This window comes from Dendrobates tinctorius, unplaced genomic scaffold, assembly GCF_039654945.1.
Source record: "Dendrobates tinctorius isolate UK_male_01 unplaced genomic scaffold, ASM3965494v1 ptg000034l, whole genome shotgun sequence".
In the NCBI taxonomy this organism is placed as follows: domain Eukaryota; kingdom Metazoa; phylum Chordata; class Amphibia; order Anura; family Dendrobatidae; genus Dendrobates; species Dendrobates tinctorius.
The window spans coordinates 22,671,623-22,694,767 of record NW_027361702.1 but is presented as its reverse complement, the minus strand read 5'-3'; the positions used below and the strand labels follow the sequence as shown (position 1 = coordinate 22,694,767).

The window sequence follows — 23,145 nt, the reverse complement described above, 5'->3', positions numbered from 1 at the left end:
CTGCTGTGATGAATTTAGGCTGTTTGGGGTCAAATACGTACACAGCAAAGGAAATAAGTTGCCACACCAATCATCTAAGCCCGTAATCCGTACATATGCGATACACGATGCCCTCATCCCAGCGGGAATTCAGCTTGTCAGTTTAATAAAGAGGCGAGCAAAGTAAATTATTTGTTTTATGCGCATCTCCTAAATGGATATGACACGGGCTAAAATATGAGTGTCTCACATTGACATTTGACTACATAAGCTGTATTTTCCTTTGACACTGAAGCTAAGTCTTTTGTTTGTTTGCCGCTCTTTGAATTTTTCGTAAAGGAAATTTAAGAATGCTATAAATAAAGATAAAAAAAAAAAAAAGAGATAATAATGAAAATTTTTGGGGTCTGCAAACATCAGAAAAAGCCAATTCAACAAACCACACTCGAGCTGTCAAGGTCTGATTGATTTATTTTATTAAAGACTGTGATTAAACACAGAATCTTTTTCACTAAGGTCAACAGAACAGGTTAATTTCAAGCAACATCTTCCTCCCGGGAAGAAGGTTTTGGATGCCGCTGTCATCCATCTCTGTACTTGCTGTGTCCTGCAATTAACCCCAGTGGCGGTGTTGACAAAATACTTGTCTTTTCCAGTTAGTCGCAGCCATGCTTTGCTTTCTTCCTACTAAAGCGTTTGCAATTTTTGTTGTATTTTGTGTCGTGTTGCAATGTTTCTTATGATACAATGTAGCTAAAGGTGACGACTGCAGCAAAATTTTCTCTCTGAGCATTGATATTGATATTATCAGGACCGGGAGATAATGATTGTGTCCTTTTACTTTCAGGCTTTTTTTTTTTTTAACCAAACTAGTTCTAAGAAGAAAATGTCCTGAAAAGTCTTGAAGGCAAACGATCATTATCTCATGAGTGACATGGAATTATTTGACGTCTCTGGATCTGCAGCTAGATTTCAAAGTTAAAGGTCATACAAGGTAACCTATGGTTAGGAAAAGAAGCAAGAGTTATTGCATACGCGGTAAAATGAAAATTCTTCAGCTTTGACACCATAGAGGAGGATGAACAGCAAAAGATTCAGATGTAGGATGTAAAGGTGGTTATGCCCAGGGATACCACTTGGGGCCACTACCCTCAGGATCTGCATGGCTGAGCTGGGGCATCTTCTTTTGGGGTCTTCTTTACTTCTGGTGCTGGGTTTTGTTCTGGGAGTTCATCTGTAAAATAATGTAAAGTCGACTGAGATATTGATTGTTATGCATCTGTGGCGCCCGTGTCTGTAGCGCCACAAAATGCCTGCATGTGTATTATACTTATATATGTATTGCCAGCTACATTTTACCTGATCCCTCACTTGAAGATTGGGGACTTTTGCATGAACGAAGTGTGCACGATCCCTCAGTGGGGAGGAGGTGCTTCTGAGAGATTGCAATGTGCAGAACATTGAAGATGTAGGAAGAAGAAGGACCATGGAGGTCCGCAGGCAGAGGAGAAGAGCGTGCTCTCCCTGTCAGGACAAGCTGCATGAGGTAGGGTATCAGTCCCTATAGCACAGAGACTTTCAGGGTCCGTGCTAAACTGAAAGACTGCTCGGTTTTCATACGAGCGGTTGTGTGCTTTTGCCCAGGAGCTCAGCAGCGCATAGAATCAGGGAAACTGCTGCAAGAGAAAGTGTTTTCCACCGGATTCGAACTGCCTGCTCGCTGGAAGGGATCACAGATCCAGCAACTGTTTACCTTGCACCCCTAGGTTCCCAAGAAATCATTTACCAGAGGTATAATTAGCAGCAGGAAGGCTACACAAACTCACAGCAGAGAAACTGAACTCTCACCATGCAGGTCTGACCAAAACCCTGTATGTGAATTGTATGGAAGCTTCTGCAACTGTTTTCAGAACTTCAGTACAAGGTACAAACTGATCATTACCCTGTTAATGCTGATTGGTCTCTGCTGCATCATTCCAGCTCCAACTCCCATGGGAGCCAGCCCTAGTTGGGAAGGGGTTAATCTGGCACTGTCCATCACCATACCAGGCCGAACATCCCAACTGGCATCACAAACCTTTTAATTATTTTTATTATTAACCTCACAATAAACAAAGACTGCCGGGCCCCCAGTCGCATTCGAGCAGCACTCAGAACCGCCGTAACACAGTACCATTACCGCAGTGGCCCGGCCGGGGCAGCACACATCTGCCAGGTAGTATGTGATGGATCTGTCCTGTTTTGTAGAAAATCTGCATGGTCCCATGGTTTTGCTGAACTCATACCCTACAACTTATTAAAACTGAATTACCGGTCTAATATATACAGGAACTGTCTCATGTTCTATAACTTTCCATCAACTTTTTCCAAGTGTTTTATTTTACTCTTTGTCATTCTACCAGCACTATAGATGCAGAATTTTTTTCCCTCATATCCCTGAATGTATTACTCCTGCCATTATCCAATGGCCTACCTGCCTTGAATATTAAGACAACTTTTCTGTATGCAGTTTGATAGATCCAACTGCAGGAGCAGAAAAACAAAGACCAGTCCCATTCCTGTAATCCATCTAGGTAAATCCGCTGTTGACCTTTCAAAGTAATTTATGCCAGAATTATGGCGAAATTTGCTTTGATGATGTCACACACCTGTCCCGTGTATCATAGGCTCCACTTCCTTCTCCTGCGTCTGCTGCACTCTGCTGTGCTCCACGCCGGATTTTGCAGGTTGCCTGGTGTGGATCAATGACAATCTCCCTAGACCTATTTAAGGCCTAATAACACACACTCCTGTGTTGGGAAGATTTTGGACTTGAAACTTGTTTGGCGTTCTTCATTATTTGTACTACTGTGTTTCAACTCGCATCCACCCCTGCCGGATTCCACTCTATCTATTGCTCCTAGTTGCCACGTTTCTATGTGTCCTCTGTAAACTGCACCAATGCCTGGGGTCCGTGTGCCCACCCAGACCAGAGGCTTGTCGGACCCACCTCATCTGGTGATTCCTTACAGATGATTTGGGACCTGCATGTTTTAGTTCGAGTGAACTCTTAGGATTGTTGCACATAAAATATTATTTAGGCAGGAAAGTTCCAGAACCTGCCTAAAAAATCTTTAAAAAGCTGATCTCTGTTTCATAAAAAAGAAAGAACAAAACAACAACAAAAAAAACAAGCCAGGTGCATGGGCAACAAAAACGATGCTTCAAGGAAAACACAGCTGGCAAAAAAACTCAGTGGGTTCGTCTTTGTCTAAAAGACGTCATGTGCATGTACCCGAAGTGATGAACTTATAACTAACCACCAAAAGAAAAACATAATATTTTGCACCGTCCACCTAGGACTGAACTCTGATGCTCCACTCATTTCCACTGCACGTGACCCAGCACGCCTCTGGGAACCTGACTGAGTTTACCATGAACTGTCAGATTGGATGCTGCACTTATATTGTATATTTTCATTTTCAACCATTTCTATGTTGCACCTGCTGCCAGTTTTTTGCTGTCTGACCTTTTATAATATGTCAGACAGCTCTGGGGTCTCATGGAAGCCAAGAATCTCAGTAGATACTTGAACTTTTCCTGACTCCTTGGCTGCTGTAATCAAGCAGTTTATAATAAAAGACAAAACCTAGAATAAACACTACATTGATATCCTGCAATAAGTAACTAAATAATAGTAATATACGTAAAAAACATAGGGTGCAAAACAAAACACAGACAGGCCCAGGTCCTGCTCTGCTCACCTCCTATTTTGAGGTCTGTGGGCACATAGTGGCGTGGGTAACTAGAGTTAGGGACTTTCCTGATTGGGTAAACGTTGTCTCGGTGGGATGACTTTTACCTACACATTGCACTTATGGCAACAATTATGCTGGCCAAGTTTTTTGGTTTTGTTATAATAAAGGATGTAAACATTTAATAATATAGTACATATGACTTAGCTTTTCTTTGTCTGATAGTGTAGGGAAGGTGACCTGACGGACGGACGGACTAGTCAGAGTGAAGAAAGATAGGTTTGCACAGTGTAGGTAGGAGACAGTGATTACAGTGGGGAAACAACTAGAAAAGTGTAGTGGACGTGCAGTACCTTGGGATGACCATTAGATGGCAGGGTGGAGTGTGAGCAAAGGACTTTACAGCAGCTTAGGGCTTTAGAAACCGTTGGTCATGGGGGGCGTGGTGACAGTTAGTGACAGTTTCAAGGAACCGGGGAAGTTATAAATTCTGAGGGAGGGTTCCAGAAGGTTCCAGTCCCCAGGGGGAGCCCAGGTGACAGGAGGACTTCGCCAGTCTGTGTGCCCTGAGGAGAATCCGACCAGGGGGACTGAGGAGAGGAAACGTCAGGGGGGTGGTCCTGACAGGGAAGGACCGCAGCAGAGACAAGGCTCTGGGTGGAAGACACCGTATGTGTAACGACGAGACTGATTAGTAAAGTGCTGTTGGTGTACGGGCCTAAGGCGGCCACAGTAACCGAGCTGTCAGGATTGTCACAGTGTGAGACGGGACGTGACGTGTAAGTACGTCCCTTGTGTAACATACGGTGTTGAAGCGGCCCTGGACACGGAGGGCAGAGAGAGATATCGCGGTGTGCCGCGAGGACCGTCAGTCGGACGGTGTGAAATAAACTTGGACCTGTTGCACCCAGAATCTGCCTCATCGTGTCTCTGTATCATCTCTGCGCGGTAAGAAGTGGGATCACCCCCTATCACCCCCCCAGCTTGGCACCCCACCACCGACACTACATTTGGCGTAGTCGGCAGGATCGCCGCCGCTAATACCCCATCTTCTGCGGCAGACCTGCCTCAAAGAATGGAAAAGGACTTGGACTACTCTGTTTGGATTACAATTACCTGTGGATTACAAATGACCTACCTGTGGAATACAAATGGGAAGCGCTGTGGCGGATCTGTGTGGCCAGCAGAGGATCCGGGGCGGTACCAGGTACTGTGCAGTATGGCGGTGTTGCTTCAGCGCAGAGGAGAGGTCCGGGTGTTTACAGTCGTGTTGAATGGACTGGGACCCCCTCCAACGTACCCCAAAAGGAAGCAGTATGTGCCTGGAAATCGACGCTTCCATATATTGGACCCTGACAGGATGGTGGAGAGGCCTGCCGACACCTCACCTCACAGAGGGAGTAGCACAGAAGAAAAACTTGGCTGCGGCTGTCTGATGCCATTCGAGTGCTGCCCAACGGACGGTATGAGACTCTGCAGGTGTCGGGGCATCGGCCGCCTAGAATGGCAGTGGCGGCAGGAGAACGAGCTGAGACAGAAGACGTCATCTTCGGGTCCATGGGCAAGAAGAGGAATCTGTGCGGAGCCCGTGCAGAACCAGAAGGAGCGGCCGCCATTGATACCGGCGGAGAGTCTCCCCGCGGAGCCCCTGAGTCTGGAAGCTAGGCCCGCTGAGCAGCGAGTTGGAGAGCGGAGGCTGCGGGATAAGCCGTGCGGTGGTGTGACGGAGGCCGTGGCGCCGGGGAAGGTGAGAGTTCCCCCGGCCCTGCCGGCGGCTTCACAAGCGGCCCCTATCATTTTGCCACAACACGCAGCCTCCAGTGTACCGGAAGGCCCGGCTGCGGAGGGCCCTATGCTATACGTGGAATTGAGCAAGGCCCTAGCTCCCGTTCCCGAGCCTTCCCGCCCGGAGTCACCAGGGCGGAGCTTATTTACAGAAGGCACGGTTGCGCTCCCTCGGCCGGTGTCAGCCTCATCACCCGAACCGGCCGTTACTCCGGCTTTGCTGGAAGTTGTGGATGCGGCCTACCCTGCGGCCGCGGTAATGCCAGTATTGGAACCGGCTAGGGTCTGTTTAACGGGCCCTGTGGACCAGCCCTCCGGAATCACGGCTGCTCCCATCCGCTACCCGGCCCCAGCGGCTGCTGGGCCACAGATATCATCGACCGCCTCTGCCCCGCGCCCCTTCTCGGCAAGGTCCCGCCCACCGGACTCTGGGACTGGCGCGGTACCCTCCGTTTGGGTTGCGGAGGTGGTAAAACAAAAGAAGGTTCGAGAGCAGGAGGTATGGAGCCTGCTTCATTCAAAAGGGGAGGCTGGCATGGCGGTGGAAAGATCCCGGGGGCGGCTGGTGTACACCAATGTGGCCCGGGGGTATGGCTTCATATGTGATCAGACTGGTCAGAAGGTATACGTGAACGTAGCCTCCATACGCCACGGCCGTGCCCTGGAAATAGGGGACTTTGTCTCTTATTATAAAGAATACTGCCCCCGCGGGTATTATGCGGTGGCGGTACTGGCGGTACCTGAGGAACGCGAACCCCCGTAAAGAGGACTGTATTGGACACTCCCTTCACCCCAGGAGTTCCACGGCTGTGGGCCCCTTGCTACCGGCTATCAGGAGATGGCCTGGACTGTCAGAGTCTGAAAGAACAGTTCTAGTTTTAAAAAAAAAAAATGTTTTATGTGATTAAGCTGTTTTTTTTTAGAATGTTCCTCTTACAGGATGTTATTTTACTGATTTGGAAACTTGACAGAACGGGGATACGAAGACAAGAGGGAGTGTTCATGTCCAAGGAAGGGGGAGGGAAAAGGAGTACTGGCGATGTTTATTGTTGAACGTTGAGTTTTAAAGCAAAAGAAAATGAAAAAAAAATAATATAAAAATGGGTACTTGTGCTATTATAAAGTTGTTTAATGTATAATATGCAAAAGTAAATGCAACAGGTCCGGGTAAGGGAAGGTCTGCGGGACCAAAGGAAAGTGTGAGATCCGGTAGGGATCTAAGAGTTGAGGAGGTCTGGGAGACCGGGACGCCGACCATGACATGTAATTGAAAGAAGGAAAATGAGTTGGAAGACGTGAGAAAGACAGCCGTCCTAGGTCAGGTCCCCAACACCACGGACACCCCTGAAGAAGGAAAGGCGGGCGCCGGCAATGATCTGGTAGGTGAGTGGCCTCGATCATGGCGTACCGGATAGTGAAAGGTAACAGTAGGGGAGAGTAGGGGAAAGATACACGCCGTAGAGAGAATACGGGTGTACCTTGCCCAATTTGAAAGACGTTGTCATGTGGCGTGCGCGCTGGTGAGTAGCAGTAGGCTGCTCAGAGCATAGTGCTCCCAGTGTGGTTCGGCCCCCGCAGATAGTGGGTTTGGCTCAACTTCTGGTCCGACAACAGAATGTAGGTGTAGATTCAGAACGACAAAGGCAGGGATGACGATTGTCAAGGACGACAATGGACAAAGGAAGGGGGAGTGTAGGGAAGGTGACCTGACGGACGGACGGACTAGTCAGAGTGAAGAAAGATAGGTTTGCACAGTGTAGGTAGGAGACAGTGATTACAGTGGGGAAACAACTAGAAAAGTGTAGTGGACGTGCAGTACCTTGGGATGACCATTAGATGGCAGGGTGGAGTGTGAGCAAAGGACTTTACAGCAGCTTAGGGCTTTAGAAACCATTGGTCATGGGGGGCGTGGTGACAGTTAGTGACAGTTTCAAGGAACCGGGGAAGTTATAAATTCTGAGGGAGGGTTCCAGAAGGTTCCAGTCCCCAGGGGGAGCCCAGGTGACAGGAGGACTTCGCCAGTCTGTGTGCCCTGAGGAGAATCCGACCAGGGGGACTGAGGAGAGGAAACGTCAGGGGGGTGGTCCTGACAGGGAAGGACCGCAGCAGAGACAAGGCTCTGGGTGGAAGACACCGTATGTGTAACGACGAGACTGATTAGTAAAGTGCTGTTGGTGTACGGGCCTAAGGCGGCCACAGTAACCGAGCTGTCAGGATTGTCACAGTGTGAGACGGGACGTGACGTGTAAGTACGTCCCTTGTGTAACATACGGTGTTGAAGCGGCCCTGGACACGGAGGGCAGAGAGAGATATCGCGGTGTGCCGCGAGGACCGTCAGTCGGACGGTGTGAAATAAACTTGGACCTGTTGCACCCAGAATCTGCCTCATCGTGTCTCTGTATCATCTCTGCGCGGTAAGAAGTGGGATCACCCCCTATCACCCCCCCAGCTCAGCACCCCACCACCGACACTACAATAACATGGGCCTCTGCGATGGGAATGGAGAAGCGAGTTTCTTCTCTGTAAGCCAAGCTTCCACCCGGTCACAGTTTACTCTTGTTTAGCTCTTTATACAAGTGATAAAATCTCTGCTCTTAATAGCCAATGCTGTCATTAATTTGCCATCTACTATATAGTGAGTGTAGTTTCTCTGAAAAAAATGCTGCATTTGTTCATACTTACTAATCTTTGCCTTTGCAGACATTGGGCATGAATATGGAACTGGAGGTTCCTCATCTTCCTTCTTTCGACAGAGATCTCCAATTTTCACTGCCACATAGTTGCAGGCTGCATGAAAAAATAAGTACTTTATACTAAACATGAGTACTTTATACAATACATGTGTATCTATTATCTATCTATTTATCTATCCATCCACCCACTCACCTATCCATCCACCCACCTATTCACCCATCCAGTGATCCATCCATCCATCCACCCATCCATCCATCCACCTATTCACCCATCCATCCATCCATCCATCCACCTATTCACCCATCCAGCGATCCAGCCATCCATCCACCCATACATCATTCTATGCACCCATCCACCCATCAATTTATTCATCCACCTGCCCACCCATCCATACATCTATCCATCTACTCATCCATCCATCTACCCATCCATCCATTCACCCACTCACCCACCCATCCATCCTTCCATCTACCCATCCATCCAGCCATCATCCATCAATCCACCTACCCATCCATCCGCCTATTCACTCATCCATCCACCCACCAATCCAGCCGTCCATCCACCCACTCATCCATGCATCATCCTTCCATGCACCCACCCATCCATCCATCCATCCATCCATCCATCCTTAATTTCCACACCACACTTAGGAACTGTATTTGGGACATCACAGTTTTGTATTCTGAGGGTATATTCACACTGCTTCTTTTACTGGTGGTTTTTTATGCTGGAAATTACGCAAAAGTGCTGAGACCATATGAAATGAACATATTCATTTCTATGTAAAAATGACTTGCTGTTAATATGTTGAAGTATTTTTAAATACTTTAGGCTTTCAAAAAACACCAAGCATTTAAAAGAAGTAAAGCATAATTTTCTCTGCTATTTTCCACTGAGAAGATGCTCAATAGTTAGTTTAAAAGTCAATGGAAAAGCTAAAAAGGCACACTGTCATTTTTTTGCATTGTATATTGTACAGTACAAGCACAGTGGATGAGATTAATAGGAATCCCATGCCAACTGTGCTTTTTTATGCTGCATAAAATCACGTGCGGTGAGGGTTTCCGAGCCGCAGCATGTCAATTTTTCTCGAGGGAATGCTCACTCTTCTTTGCGGATTACCCCCATAGACTTGTAACACGTGTGGTAAATCTGCATTTTAAAAAAGCAAATGCATTGTAAGTGCATTTACACAGGTGTTTTTAGCCTGGTTTAACCTAATAAATAAATAATTTTAAAAACTAATGTGGGGTTTTCCTATTTTTGATAACCAGCCAAAGTAAAGCAGACAGTTGGGGCTGATATTATCAGGCTGAGAAGGTCCCTGGTTATTGGACCCTTTGCAGCCTAAAAATACCAGCCCGCAGCCACACCAGAATGAGCGCATCACATTATAAGCGCCAATTCTGGCGATTTACCTGACTCTTCCCGATTGCACTGGTGCGGTGGCAATTGGGGTAATAGTAGTTGGAGTTGATGACAACTGTGATTTGTCAAAAATCACAGTTACCATCAACCCCTGGGGTTAGTAATAAAGAGGCGTCTATCAGACACCCCCATTACTAACTCAGTAATAAAAAATTAAAATACACACAGAAAAAAATTGTCTGTTTGAATAAAGAATCCCCCACACTATCCCTTGTTCACCAATTTATTGAAGAAAAAAAAAAAAGCTGAGCCCAACCATCCCTGTGCAAGAAACAGAAGTACACAGTGTTCAGTGCTCACAGATACCGCTGAGGTGAGGCGGCTGAGCCCGACCACCACGGAGCAAGACAGAAAAGTACATAGTGTTCATTGCTCACAGATATGGCAGAGGTGAGGAGGTTGAGCACGACCACTCCTGAGCAAGACACAGAAGTACAAGGTGTTCAGTGCTTAGAGACATAGCCGAGGTGAAGAGTCTGAACCCGACCACCACTGAGCAAGACATAGAAGGTGAAATGCCAAGACTGGGGCAGGGAATAACTGAAGACTGATTTTTCAAAGGTTTCATGGAATAATGAGTAGAGAATGACTCTTGACAGACCAGATGGATGGACCTGTGTCTGGATCAGTAACGTGCACAGATCTCCATTTTCATTCAGATGCCAGCAATGTTGAGGTGGGCATTGTTATGGGCTGGTATTATTAATGATGAGCTAGTTTGACCTTTTCAGGTTGAAGATGGACTCAAAATCAACTCCCAGTCTTTGGAAGACTCTTTAGTCAAGCACTGGTACAGAAAAAAATCTGCATCTTTCAAGAAAACCATGATTTTTCTGCAGGACAATGCTCAGATGCAGCATCAAAGTTTCCATCTGCACAGGGCCAAGAAAGGCCTTAAAGGTGAAGAATTATGACCCAACCACTTCCTTACCTGACAAAGGCCTTAAAGATGGAGAATTATGACCCAACCCCTTCCTTACCTGACCTTGGACTTAAAGATGGAGATTTATGACCTGACCCTTCCTTACCTGACCAAGGCCTTAAAAATGGAGAATTATAACCCGACCCCTTCCTTTCCTGACCAAAACCCTAATGACAACTTGTAAGCCCTTCTTAATCATGAGCTTTCAGGTAAAGAGAGTAGTTGGTGCTGCCCAAAAAGTGGATCATCAACAGATTAAGAAACTAGACAGACTCCATGGATGAAGTTAATGACTTATTGCAAAGAAGGGCGGCGATATTGGTCAATGATATTTTTATGGAAATGTCAGAAATATATTTTTGTATATTTTGAGTTGTTCTGTTATTATTGTCACTTTAACATCTCAATTGAGATGGAAAATTTACGTTTCTCATTCAGTTGGAAATTATTCTGCACACACAGATATTCTCCTAAGAGACAAAGCCTCACCTTTACTTTTTTAAATATTCAGGTTTCAGGTTTATTAACCTTTTGGATTGACTGACAGCGCTGTAGTTGTTCAATAATAGAATGAATCATCAAAAATACAAATTGCTAATAATTATGCACACAGTGTAAAAACAATAAAAATCTATTTTTTAGTGTCTTAATTGCTTCGTCTGTTATGCAGAAACTGGAGTTTAATCAATTATGCTAACTATGGTACACGGTGCAGCCCTGGTATGGCCGAGAGGCTAATGGCCCCATTCTGATTACTGGTTTAGTATGACTTCGCAACTGACAGCCCGGAGTCAGCACTGTGTGCACAGAAAGCTTATGCAAGCCAGCGCTATCAATCAGCTAGACTGCCACCGCCAACCTCTTATGCCCTTTATGAAATTCGTAACCATCAAGTATGTTATCCAACTGTTGTATGAAGATGGGAGAAGTAAAGTTCTTTTCTTTGAACCAATACAGATAATTTACCAATATGTCGTATTAACTGCTACATGCCAGCTATAAAAAATCTTATATTGTTAAATTCAGCTAAAGGAACAAGTTAGGTCTGCAGACATTGCTGGAGTATTCTGTATACATGTTTTCTAGATAAAATGTATGCACAGTGACCGCTTGTCTTGATGTATTTTGAGTCTATAGGTCTTAGAAAACCAATGCCTGTTTCTAGTTTGCTTGTGTTTAATTATTATTGATGTGCAACATTCTCTGATCTGCATGAGCAGGAAATCCATAAATGTGAGCCAAAGTTGTGACTTACATACTGCAGCTTTTTCAGCAGGTCAGATCTCTCTTATTTATAGAGAGCTCCATATCCACATCTTTTTATCTCATATCTTTAACCAACCCCTTTTTTTAACTCAAATCTGTGAAAAACAGATATTTGCTAGTATATAATTCATTCCATAATTCCATATCTGTCTATGATTTTTTTCCTCTAAATTTGACCATTTCCATGTTACACGTTGAATAGGTACCATCTGCTACTACATTTCCACTGAAGGTGAAACAGCTAGGTCTGTCCCTGCCTGACTGCAGAGGTTGGCACTCTACAATAATGTAATAGCGCCCCCACTCAATGGCAGCTTACCCTGAATGTCCTTAGCAGCTCTTCCCCTCGATGGCTGCTTACCCTGAGTGTCTTTAGCAGCTCTTCCCCTCGATGGCTGCTTACCCTGAATGTCTTTAGTAGCTCTTAGTATCGCTAAAGTAGCTGATCTCTAAGGAGAAAAGGAATCACACACAAAACAACTTCAGCCAACGCAAACTGCAGCACAGTGAATGAATTCAATAAAGTCTATCACCACTAGGAAACACGAATAGGGAGAGATATTTAAAGCTGCACCCAAAAGGTGATAGGGCAGACAAACAAAAAACACCTGTAACCCAAAACTGACAGCAATAAAGATAACAGAACTAAAACACCCAAAGTAAAGGTGCATCAGCTAAGGCTCAGCAGAAAGAGACCGAAGGAATAAAGGATTCGAATCTAGAAGCCTGACATCAACTTTTTATTGGCTGACAGCTATCTCTCCCAACTCCCCCATATTCCCGGTGTCAGTTATTGTCTGCAGTGCTGATGTCATGCCGATCAGTGTTGACGATGTGATGTCAGTGCTGCAGACAATATCAAATATCAGAAACCAGGAGGAGTCTTATCGCTGGACCCAGGGATGGTCAGTTTATTTTTTTTTTAAACAAAATTGCAGCAGTGGTACAGGATTTTTTTTTTAGACCAAAAAAAACCCTTAAGTACAAGAACAGGGTCTAATCATTGTCTCTTTAAAAAAAATACAACTTGCTTAATCTCAAAATATAGCAGTAAATTCAAACACAGTGAGCAATACCCATCCTAAATACTGATCGGGGATGGAGCACTGCAGGTAAGCCTCTTTACCGCTTCATTAATATTTATATATTTTATTAATTATATAAAAGCAGATTATGCTGGAAATGGAAAGCTGATGAATTTATATTACAAGGAAGAAAAGAAATGAATCTGGAAATGTCAACTTTTAATTGAATGAATGGCATTTTCATATAAAATGCTAAAGGGAAAAAAACTCAGAAAACAAAATTCTAATAGCAGCGAATGTATCGGGGGCTACAACTTGCGTTATTTCCTCGTATTTCGCGGTTTCTAATAAATTTAGATATCTATACTTATCATATGCAAATGGATGGCGCTGTGTGCAGAGATAAAAATACCCATTCTATTCTCCAAGGATCGTGTGTCCCTTACCTTTCAGTATTAATCAGACCATTTTGCCAGCTCGCCGTCTCTCCGCATTAGCTGCTCGCGCTGAGCATATGAACACAATGTGCAAGTGACAATCTGTCTCTCACCGGTGACAGGTACCTTGTTAAGGTGCCAGGTGTCAAATGTCTGTGGGAGGGACGGTAAGGAGAGCAAATAAGTGATGATTAGCGTGTTTACAATGACACCTGCGGTATATTCTGTGTGTTACTGACACATGGGAACGCTATGGTAATTTTATGCACTATCATTGTTTTCCAGTGAATTTACAGGTGATCCACATAGTAAAGCATTAAAGATAAGTTATCTGCTGCTAGAAGCGAGTTTACTGCTGATTTTAGCAAATTATTTTTTTTTCATGCACGCTGTAACTTACAAGCGACAGAAGTCTTTGATACACCATGAGAGTATCAGTGATTCTAAATATTTCAGTACCGGGGTCTCGCCAGGGTCAAACTGTGAAGTTACCAAGCTTATAATTACCCATGTTGTCAGATCACCTTCTTATGTGTATGTATAACAAAAGAAAAATCAAAACGTTTCTGTTTGCTATTATGGATAACCTTTCCCATTATGATAAGTGCAATGTTAGTGTAAGGAGACTTATAGGCAAATGCAATGCTCCTCTAGGATTTCAAATATCCAAACAGTTTCTTTGGAAGACATGGCACTCTCTATGAAGAGCAACTTCGCCCCTTAGATCTCCTGTCAGAGGCCTTTCACCCAGCCAAGCCGATTCTCCTGCTTTGCATTGATGAGCGGCAAACATCCGGAAACATGTGTCTGTAAAAGGAGTTTCTAGTTTGGCTTCTAATCTTAAATTATGGGGCATGACCTGCTGAAGGGTAAATATGGTGATTTCCTCTTAACTCAGCCATAACAGTTCTGCTTTGAACTGATGAGTGGAAAACATCCAGAAACATGTGTCTGTAAATGGGGATTCTAGTTTGGCTTCTAATCTTAAAATTACATTGCAAGGCTTTTTAAAGGGTTAATATGGTGATATCCTCTTACTCAGCCATGCCAGTTGTTCTGCTTTAAATTGATGAGGGGAAAACACCAGGAAACGTGTCTGTAAATGGATTTCTAGTTTGGCTTCTAATCTTAAATTTTGTGGCAAGGTTTGTTAAAGGGTAAATATGGTGATCTCCTCTCACCCAGTCGAACCAGTTCTTTTGATTTGCATTCATAAGTGGCAAACACTCTGAAAGATATTTCTGTAAATGGAATTTCTGATTTGTTTTTAATTTAAATTATTTGGCAAGGCTCGTTAAAGGAGTCGACTTTTAGCATTGCTACTTTCAAAAGGTGGCAAAATCCTCTTTTTCTATGACAAGGCTATTTGAATACTAAAAGAATTGCAGCGGAGTCTCCATACACTAACTTGGCACTCTGCATAAGGAAAACCATTTACCTTTAGATCTCTTGTCGGCGAGCCAAACCAATTCTCTTGCTTTGCACTGATGAAAAATAACACTTGGAAACATGTGTCTGTAAATAGAGTTACTAGTTTGGCTTCTTATCATGTCATGTGGCAAGGCTTACTAAAGGATCAATATTGTTGACTTTTAGGATTACTACATCCAATAGGTGGCACAAGTTTTCCTCCAATTCTCCTGATCTGCCCTGATGGGGAGCAAACACCACAAAATATGTCTCTACAAAATGATTATCTGGTTTGGTTTCTAATCTCTTGTCATTTGATGAGACAAGTGGCTTCTAATCTTAAATTATGTGGCAAGGTTTGTTAAATGGTCAATATATTGATCCCCTCTTACTCAGCCATACCAGTTCTTCTGCTTTGAACTGATGAAGGGAAAACAGCCAAAAACATGTGTCTGTGAATGGAGTTTCTATTATGGCTTCTAATTTAAAATTATGTGGCAAGGCTCATTAAAGGGTTAATATTATGTTCTTCTATTACTGAGCCATACCAGTTCTTCTGCTTTGAACTGATGAGCGGAGACTCATGTAAACATGTGTCTGTAAATTGAATTTCTAGTTTGGCTTCTAATTTTAAATTATGTGACAAGGTTTGATAAAGGTTCAATATCGTGATCTCCTCTTACTCAGCTATAGCAGTTCTTCTGCTTTGAACTGATGAGCGGAAACACCCAGAAACATGGGTCTGGAAATGGAATTTCTAGTTTGGCTTCTAATCTTAAATTATATGGCAAGGCTCATTAAAGGGTCAGCATGGTGATCTCCTCTCATCCAGTCAAATCAGTTCTCCTGATTTGTACTGAGGAGGGGCAAACACCCTGAAAGATATTTCCATAAATGGAGTTTCTGATGTGTTTTTTAATCTTAAATTATGTGGCAAGCCTCATTAAAAGGGTTGATATTGACTTTTAGCATGGCTACATCCAAAAGATGACACTAGAGTGTCTGTTCTCCTTAAGTATGACAAGGCTATTTGAATGCTAAAAAAAAGATATCGCAGCAGAGCATTGCATGGCATATCAGTCTCCAAATACCAACTTGGCACTCACCATACTGAAAACGTTTTACCCTTAGATCTTGTCACCGAGCCAAACCAATTCTCCTGCTTTGAACTGATGAAAAAAAAACCCTTGGGAACATGTTTTGTATATGGAGTTTCTAGTTTAGCTTCTTATCTTTAAATCATGTGACAAGGCTCACTAAAGGATCAATATTGACTTTTAGGATTGCTACATCCAGTAGGTGGCACTAGTGTTCCTCCAGTTCTCCTGATCTGCACTGATGAGGAGCAAACACCCCGAATTATGTGTCTGCAAATGGAATTTCTGGTTTGGTTTCTAATCTCACGTCATTTCATGAGGCTTGTTACATTGCATTTTAGAATTCTAACATTCAGTAGGTGCTGCTAGAGTTCCTGTTCTCTTTCTGTATAGGCTATTTGCCTATTTTCTATAATGAAACAGATGCCGCATTATAGGTTGTGTATAAAACTGGTGGAAACAGTGGAGTACAGTACCATCCTTGTCAGTACTGTACATGATGAGTACCTGAGTAACATCAAGCGTGATTAACCGTACCACTCCATTGGGTTATTAATGGCACTGAAGCTATTACTTATACATATATAACTTTTTGATTGGTGGGTCCGACTGCTGGGACCTCGACCAGTATTATGAATGGGGCTCTCAAATGCTACTAGAAAGGGACGGTGGCCACACATGGGCTAGAGAAAGCCTCCTCTCCATTCCAATAGGGCACGTCACTGCCCCTTTTTTGGCATTGCGATGTTCCCAGCGGTTGGACTGTCCATTAATTTCCAATGTTGGCTATAATAACCTTGAATTGAATAAGTGCGTGAAAATAGGATCAAGACTTCCATTTGAGTGATTTATTTTCTTTAAATACATGTAATTAGATCTAAGGCCTGTTTCACACTTGCTTTTTTTTGCAGCGCGTTTTTCCCGCAAAAAAACGCATTGAAAAACGCATACAAAAGCATACAACTGCTGCGTTTTTTTCAAGCATTTTTATGAGCATGCATGAAAAAAACGCAGCGTTTTTATGCGTTTGTATGCGTTTTTAGTGCGTTTTTACCGCGTTTGCATTTTTTTCCAACATTAGGTGGCCCCTCACACTAACCCAAACCATGACTTTACTAACCCTAACCCTGACCCTAACCCTAACCCTAACCCTAACCCTGACCCTAACCCTTAACCAAACCATACTTAACCCTAACCCAAACCCTAACTAACCTTAACCCTAACCCTAACCCTAACCCTTAACCAAACCATACTTAACCCTAACCCTAACCCCAACCCTAACCCTTAACCAAACCATACTTAACCCTAACCCTGACCCTAACCCTAACCCTGACCCTAACCCTGACCCTAACCCTGACCCTAACCCTGACCCTGACCCTAACCCTTAACCAAACCATACTTAACCCTGATCCTAACCCTAACCCTGACCCTAACCCTTAACCAAACCATACTTAACCCTAACCCTGACCCTAACCCTGACCCTAACCCTAACCCTAACCCTAACCAAACCATACTTAACCCTAACCCTGACCCTAACCCTGACCCTAACCCTAACCCTGACCCTAACCCTAACCCTAAACCCCCTTAACTAACCCTAACTCTAACCCAAACCCCTAAATTCCATGGTTAACAAAAAAAAACGCATGTGCAAAAAAACGCATACATAAGCATGCCAATGCGCACATATGCTCACCATAGGCTTATAATGGGTGTCTTGCTGTAAAAAAACGCATTGCGCGCGCATGCGTTTTTTTGAGGCAAATCGGACGCACAAAAAATGCAACAAGTTGCATTTTGTGCGCCCGAGCGCATACCGCAAAAAAACGCATGCGCGGTAAAACACGTACAAACGCATGTGTATGCGCACATAAGCGCATCCCATGCAAAGTATAGGAAAAAAAAAACGCATGCGCTATTTAGCGCTAAATTACCCCCCAAAAAAAACGCATATGTGAAACCAGCCTAAGCATAATTTTGTCATTTTGTATTCATTAAACACATTGCACCATAGATGGATGTTGCCTTATATAGCATCTGTATTGCAAAGCCTATTGCTGGCTGTAGAAGAAGTTAACCGAGTATCCATCAGTCAGTCCGCTATGATGACCTGACATGGAGTTTGTAACTCTTTTATCTGATTTGTTCGGAGTTCTTCTCAGCTGATTTGTGATCATAGATCGCATCAAAGTTGAATGTGCAGGGAAACAAATAGACTGTGAAAGACAACCAAGGCACTTTTTTTAATGAAACCCATTTAAATTTTTTTTATAGTCTCAAGTACATGAAGTAAACAAAGTCCTCAAAGGTAGACAATCCCTTTAAATATTGGCAAGAGTCAACTAAGTGGGATTACACGGAAAGAAATTAAGTGCAAATGTGGACTTTTCTGTTGTGAACTCATTTTCTGGTCTGCCAGTTGTGAGTTCTCCTTCCAGGCTCCCTCTGGTGGTAACAGGAGGTAGTGAGGCTGATTTAATCAGTAGAGATCTGCCACCTGATAGTGAGGATGACGATTGGATCTCAGGAGTCTCAGACTGGATTTAAGACAGCCGACGCCCTATTCTGGTGCTGGTGATTCCTTCTGGCTTGTCAGGTCTTGGTTTTCAGCTCTGTTCCAGTCATCTAAAGCTAAGTTTTTCTGCTAATGTTCACCGTAGATTTTGTTGGTCTATTCAGTTTCTTGTGTGGTCAGCCAGCCCCGGCTGGGGCTGTGCTGAATTTCCACTTTTATTTATCTGTATTTGCCAATTTGCTTTTAGTCCCTTATTAGATTGGCCTCTTTTTGCTCTGTCTCAGAATATTTCAGAGTGCTGATATAGTGGGAGAAGTCTAGTGACTTCAGGGTTAAATTTTGTTATCAGAAGTGTTGGACATTATTTTTGTAGGGTTTTTTGCAGATTGCAGACAGTGTCTTTCCTTTCCTATCCTTTCTAGTTAGTTTGGGCCCCATCGTTTGCTCAGCCTATTTTCCTGCCTGTGTTTGTTCTTTCATCTTGTTTCACCATCAATACATGTGTGGGGGCTGTCTTTCCTTTGGGGTCTGTTCTGGGGCAGTTAGTTTTCCCCTTTTCTTGCTTCAGGCTCATTTAGCCCTCTGGCTGTGACAAAGCGTCTAGGATCTTCGTACGTACGCTCCACGGCTGCTGCTAGTTGTGTGGTTAGGATCAGGGATCTGCTATCTGCATAGTTACTAAGCTCTCTGTTTTCTGTGACTTAGATTGTTTTGTTCTTTTCTCCAATGTGACCCATTCATAACAGAATCACCAGCCATACCGCAGATTCTAGGGTACTCAAAAGCAGGAAAAAGTTGTTAAAAAAAAAGTGTCAGAATTTTTTTTTATATTTTTTCCTCTTTTTCTCTGGGGCCGTAGGAGGATTTTTTTTTCCTAATGGAGATTAAGCAATTGTCTGATAGTGTGGAGCAACTTGCTGCTAAACTACAGGGAATTTCCACCTACCTCATTCAGTCACATGCTGCTGAACCTAAGATCCCTACTCCTGATATGTTTTCTGGGGATCGGTCTAAATTTCTGAATTTTAAGAATAATTGTAAATTATTTCTTGCCTTGAAACCTAACTCATCGGGGAGCTCTGTGCAGCAGGGAAAAATTGTCATCTCCTTGCTGTACGGCGATCCCCAGGATTGGGCTTTTTCTCTGACACCTGAAAATCCTATTCTGACTAATGTGGATGCATTTTTTCACGCCTTGGGGTTGTTGTATGATGAACCTAATGCTGTTGATCAAGCTGAGAGAAACCTGTTTGCAGAATCCTGACCCTGGTTTAATGCCGAGTTATACTGTCAAAAATTCTGAAAGTGGGCGGTCCTTACTACATAGAATGATAGTGCATTGGCAGCTCTCTTTCGGAAGGGTTTATCAGAGACCGTAAAAGATGTTATGGTGGGATTTCCTGTTCCCTCTTGTCTGGATGATTCTATGTCATTAGCCATTCAAGTTGATCGGCGTTTACGTGAACGTAAAACTACACGGGAGGCGCTGCCACCTTTTGAACAAATGTCTGAACCTATGCAATGTGATGGGGTTTTGTCTAGGGCGCAACATCAGGAGTTTAGAAGGCGTAATAAGCTGTGTTTTTTCTGTGGAGATGTCTCTCAAACTATTTCTGTCTGCCCTAAACGAGAGAAACGTTTTGCACACACATTTGCTGTGGGCAGTGTACAACCTAAGTTTCTTTTGGCAATTACTCTGATCTGCTCTTTATCCACGTTTTCCACGAAGGCTTTTGTGGATTCAGGAGCAGCGTTGAATCTGATGGATTTGGACTTTGCTAAAAATTGTGGTTTTTCCATGACGCCTCTGCGGACGCCTATTCCTTTGAGGGGTATTGATGCTACTCCTTTGGCGGAGAATAAACCTCAGTTTTGGACCCAGGTGATAATGCGAGTTGCCCCAGATCACCAAGAAAATTGTAAATTTTTGGTGCTGCATAATTTGCATGATACTATTGTTCTGGGTGTTCCTTGGTTGCAAACTCATAATCCAGTTTTGGATTGGAAATCTGGTTCTGTGGTGAGTTGGGGATGTCAGTGTGTTCTTAGGGACGCTCCTGTTTTCTCCACCTCTCCTCAGTCTCATGATATTCCTGATTATCTAGCCGATTTTTCTGATGTATTTAGTGAGAGCAAGTCTGCGTCTTTGCCTCCTCATAGGAGTTATGACTGTGCAGTTGAGTTGATGCCTGAGTGTAAATTTCCCAAGGGTCGGCTTTTCAACTTATCAGTACCCGAACATGATGCTATGCGATCCTATATTAAGGAGTCGTTGGAGAAGGGTCATATTAGACCATCCTCGTCACCTTTAGGTGCTGGGTGTTTTTTGTGGCCAAGAAAGATGGTTCATTAAGACCGTGTATTGATTATCGTTCCCTTAACAAGATGACGGTTAAATATCAGTACCCGTTACCTCTGATGTCTGATTTATTCTCCAGAGTTAAGAGTGCCTGCTGGTTTACTAAGCTTGACCTCAGGGGGCGTATAATCTTATTCGCATCAAGCACAGGGATGAATGGAAGACGGCGTTTAATACTCCGGAGGGACATTTTGAGTACCTGGTGATGCCTTTTGGGCTCACTAATGCCCCTTCTGTCTTCCAGTCCTTTTATGAATGATATTTTCCATGACTTTGTGGATAAGTTTTTGATCATCTATCTGGATGATATTTTGATCTTTTCTAGTGATTGGGATTCTCATGTCGAACACGTTCGGACTGCGTTCCGGATTTTGAGGGAGAATTCCCTGTTTGTTAAGGGATCGAAATGCCTCTTTGGTGTACAGAGGATTTCATTTTTGGGATTTATCTTGTCTCCATCGAATATTGAAATGGACCCGGCCAAGGTACAGGCCATTTATGATTGGGTTCAGCCTACTTCTTTGAAGGCCCTCCAGAAGTTTTTGAGTTTTGCTAATTTCTATCGTAAATTTATAGGTAATTTTTCTGGTATTGTCAAACCACTGACTGTTCTGACCAAGAAGGGCGCTGATGTGCTGAATTGGTCTCCTGAGGCTGTCTCAGCATTTCAGGAGCTTAAGCAGAGATTTAATTCAGCTCCAGTTTTACGGCAACCTGATGTCTCACTTCCATTTCAGGTGGAGGTAGATGCTCACTAATGCCCCTTCCGTCTTCCAATCTTTTATGAACGATATTTTCCGGGACTTTGTGGATAAGTTTTTGATCATTTATCTGGATGATATTTTGATCTTTTCCAGTGATTGGGATTCTCATGTGGAACATGTCCGGACTGTGTTCCGGATTTTGAGGAAAAATAATCTGTATGTTACGGCAGGGTTCCCCAACTCCAGTCCTCAAGGCCCTTCAACAGATCATGTTTTCAGGATTTCCTTTGTATTGCACAGGTGAAGCAATTATCACCTGAGCAATACTAAGGAAATAATGAAAACATGATCTATTGGTGGGCCTGGAGGACTGGAGTTGGGGAACCCTGTGTTAAGGGATCGAAATGTCTGGTGTACAGAGGATTTCATTTTTGGGATTCATTTTGTCCCCGTCTGCTATTGAAATGGACCCGGCCAAGGTACAAGCCATTTATGATTGGGTTCAGCCCACTTCTCTGAAGGCTCGCCAGAGGTTTTTGGGTTTTGCCAATTTCTACCATAAATTTATAAGTAATTTTTCTGGTATTGTTAAACCACTGACAGATTTGACCAAAAAGGGCGCTGATGTGGTGAATTGGTCTCCAGAGGCGGCCTCGGCATTTCAGGAGCATAAGCGGAGATTCACTTCTGCTCCGGTTCTACAGCAACCTGATGTTTCACTCCCATTTCAGGTGGAGATAGATGCTTCTGAGATTGGTGTAGGAGCTGTTTTGTCCCAAAAAGACCCTGTGACTTCTAAGATGAATCCCTGTGCCTTCTTTTCTCGAAAGTTTTCCCCATCTGAACACAACTAAGACGTGGGGAATCGGGAATTGTTGGCCATGAAATGGGCATTTGAGGAGTGGAGACATTGGTTGGAGTGAGCTAGACATCAAGTTGTGGTCCTCACCGATCACAAGAATTTGATTTATCTGGAGTCGGCCAAATGCTTGAATCCTAGACAGGCTAGATGGGCCTTGTTTTTCACGAGTTTTAATTTTGTGGTCTCTTTTCTTCCAGTCACTAAGAATGTTAAGGCAGACTTGCTTTCTAGGAGTTTCTTTGCCGATTCTCTTAATGTGACCGAGCCTACTACCATCCTAGGTGAGGGGGTAGTTCTTTCTGCCATTTTGCTCGATTTGAGATGCGCCCTGGAGGAATTTCAGGAGGATAAACCTGAGCGTTGCTCTATGGGAAAATTGTATGTTCCTGACCAGTGGAGAAAGAGAGTGATGTCTGAAATTCATTGCTCCGCATTGGCTGGTCATCCAGGTATTTTTGGTACCAGTGATTTGGTGAGTCGGTCTTTTTGGTGGCCTGCCTTATCTCATGACGTCAGGAATTTTGTACAGTCCTGTGGGACTTGTTCTCGGTCTAAACCCTGTTCTCGTTCTAGTGGGTTGCTGATGCCCCTGCCAGTGCCCAAGAGGCCATGGACCCATATCTCAATGGATTTTATTTCTGATCTTCCTGTCTCTCAGAGAATGACTGTTATCTGTGTGATTTGTGATAGATTTTTGAAGATGATCCATCTTGTACCACTCCCAAAGTTGCCATCTTCCACTGAGTTGGTGCCCTTGTTTTTACAACAGGTGGTTCGGTTACATGGCATTCGTGAGAACATTGTGTTGGACAGAGGAGTCCAGTTTGTTTCCACATTCTGGAAAGCCTTTTGTTCCAATCTGGGAATTCAGTTATCCTTCTCCTCCACGTTTCATCCCTAGACCAATGGACAGACTGAGAGAACAAACCAG

The 23,145-nt window shown here is 43.8% G+C and overlaps 1 long non-coding RNA gene across 4 annotated transcripts in view; it reads right to left on the bottom strand.

Annotated features, from left to right (window-relative positions):
• Positions 1 to 438: 438 nt before the first annotated feature.
• Positions 439 to 23,145, bottom strand: part of LOC141087561 (uncharacterized) — an 84,710-nt gene continuing 62,003 nt past the window's right edge. For all 4 annotated transcript variants that reach the window (XR_012231693.1, XR_012231692.1, XR_012231695.1 and 1 more), the window contains 3 exons: positions 13,280 to 13,423; positions 8,181 to 8,285; positions 439 to 1,213 (listed from right to left, as the gene is read on the bottom strand). This is a non-coding gene — a long non-coding RNA (uncharacterized lncRNA). The remainder of the gene's footprint in view (positions 1,214 to 8,180; positions 8,286 to 13,279; positions 13,424 to 23,145) is intronic.